Below are 2,500 nucleotides of genomic sequence, written 5' to 3' on the forward strand. Positions count from 1 at the left end.
CCTGGCGCCTGGCGCCGGTTTTGAATGACGTTCGCCCGAGTGCCTGTCCGCTCCGGTGTGGAGCCGTACGACGCCCATCGGCTGTGAGGCCGTTGGACACAAAAAAAATAGTGGAACAGGGGCCGTCAGACGCCTCAGTCCCGCAAATGCTACTGTCTTGAAAGAGACAGTGGGAGACTGAAAAGGAAAAGATCACCCAGGACGGTGGATCACTCGGCTCGTGGGTCGATGAAGAACGCAGCAAATTGCGCGTCGACATGTGAACTGCAGGACACATGAACATCGACGTTTCGAACGCACATTGCGGTCCATGGATTCCGTTCCCGGGCCACGTCTGGCTGAGGGTCGGCTACGTATACTGAAGCGCGCGGCGTTTGTCCCGCTTCGGAGACGTGGGAGTGTCGTGGTCGCCTGTGTGGCCGGCCGCGTCTCCTTAAACGTGCGATGCGCGCCCGTCGCCTGGCGGTTCGCATACCGGTACTTTCTCGGTAGCGTGCACAGCCGGCTGGCGGTGTGGCGTGCGACACCTCGTACAACGACCTCAGAGCAGGCGAGACTACCCGCTGAATTTAAGCATATTACTAAGCGGAGGAAAAGAAACTAACAAGGATTCCCCCAGTAGCGGCGAGCGAACAGGGAAGAGTCCAGCACCGAACCCCGCAGGCTGCCGCCTGTCGTGGCATGTGGTGTTTGGGAGGGTCCACTACCCCGACGCCTCGCGCCGAGCCCAAGTCCAACTTGAATGAGGCCACGGCCCGTAGAGGGTGCCAGGCCCGTAGCGGCCGGTGCGAGCGTCGGCGGGACCTCTCCTTCGAGTCGGGTTGCTTGAGAGTGCAGCTCCAAGTGGGTGGTAAACTCCATCTGAGACTAAATATGACCACGAGACCGATAGCGAACAAGTACCGTGAGGGAAAGTTGAAAAGAACTTTGAAGAGAGAGTTCAAAAGTACGTGAAACCGTTCTGGGGTAAACGTGAGAAGTCCGAAAGGTCGAACGGGTGAGATTCACGCCCATCCGGCCACTGGCCCCCGCCCTCGGCAGATGGGGCCGGCCGCCCGCGCGGAGCAATCCGCGGCGGGGTCGTGTCCGGTTGCCTTTCCACTCGCCGCGGGGTGGGGCCGTTCCGGTGTGCGGTGGGCCGCACTTCTCCCCTAGTAGGACGTCGCGACCCGCTGGGTGCCGGCCTACGGCCCGGGTGCGCAGCCTGTCCTTCCGCGGGCCTCGGTTCGCGTCTGTTGGGCAGAGCCCCGGTGTCCTGGCTGGCTGCTCGGCGGTATATCTGGAGGAGTCGATTCGCCCCTTTGGGCGCTCGGGCTCCCGGCAAGCGCGCGCGGTTCTTCCCGGATGACGGACCTACCTGGCCCGGCCCCGGACCCGCGCCGCTGTTGGCTCGGGATGCTCTCGGGCGGAATAATCGCTCCCGTCAGCGGCGCTTCAGCTTTGGACAATTTCACGACCCGTCTTGAAACACGGACCAAGGAGTCTAACATGTGCGCGAGTCATTGGGCTGTACGAAACCTAAAGGCGTAATGAAAGTGAAGGTCTCGCCTTGCGCGGGCCGAGGGAGGATGGGGCTTCCCCGCCCTTCACGGGGCGGCGGCCTCCGCACTCCCGGGGCGTCTCGTCCTCATTGCGAGGTGAGGCGCACCTAGAGCGTACACGTTGGGACCCGAAAGATGGTGAACTATGCCTGGCCAGGACGAAGTCAGGGGAAACCCTGATGGAGGTCCGTAGCGATTCTGACGTGCAAATCGATCGTCGGAGCTGGGTATAGGGGCGAAAGACTAATCGAACCATCTAGTAGCTGGTTCCCTCCGAAGTTTCCCTCAGGATAGCTGGTGCTCGTACGAGTCTCATCCGGTAAAGCGAATGATTAGAGGCCTTGGGGCCGAAACGACCTCAACCTATTCTCAAACTTTAAATGGGTGAGATCTCCGGCTTGCTTGATATGCTGAAGCCGCGAGCAAACGACTCGGATCGGAGTGCCAAGTGGGCCACTTTTGGTAAGCAGAACTGGCGCTGTGGGATGAACCAAACGCCGAGTTAAGGCGCCCGAATCGACGCTCATGGGAAACCATGAAAGGCGTTGGTTGCTTAAGACAGCAGGACGGTGGCCATGGAAGTCGGAATCCGCTAAGGAGTGTGTAACAACTCACCTGCCGAAGCAACTAGCCCTGAAAATGGATGGCGCTGAAGCGTCGTGCCTATACTCGGCCGTCAGTCTGGCAGTCATGGCCGGTCCTCGCGGCCGGCCGCGAAGCCCTGACGAGTAGGAGGGTCGCGGCGGTGGGCGCAGAAGGGTCTGGGCGTGAGCCTGCCTGGAGCCGCCGTCGGTGCAGATCTTGGTGGTAGTAGCAAATACTCCAGCGAGGCCCTGGAGGGCTGACGCGGAGAAGGGTTTCGTGTGAACAGCCGTTGCACACGAGTCAGTCGATCCTAAGCCCTAGGAGAAATCCGATGTTGATGGGGGCCGTCATAGCATGATGCACTTTGTGCTGGC

General features: G+C 60.8%; 1 non-coding gene and 1 pseudogene across 1 annotated transcript; both read left to right on the forward strand.

The window, feature by feature from the left end:
• Window positions 1-193: 193 nt before the first annotated feature.
• Window positions 194-348, forward strand: LOC126328910 (5.8S ribosomal RNA). The gene has a single exon (XR_007562021.1). It is a non-coding gene; the product is annotated as a 5.8S ribosomal RNA (ribosomal RNA).
• Window positions 349-536: 188 nt separating this feature from the next.
• The window catches only part of LOC126328914 (large subunit ribosomal RNA), a 6,308-nt pseudogene continuing 4,344 nt past the window's right edge, over window positions 537-2,500 (forward strand).

This window comes from Schistocerca gregaria, unplaced genomic scaffold (genome assembly GCF_023897955.1).
Source record: "Schistocerca gregaria isolate iqSchGreg1 unplaced genomic scaffold, iqSchGreg1.2 ptg001148l, whole genome shotgun sequence".
Lineage (NCBI taxonomy): Eukaryota > Metazoa > Arthropoda > Insecta > Orthoptera > Acrididae > Schistocerca > Schistocerca gregaria.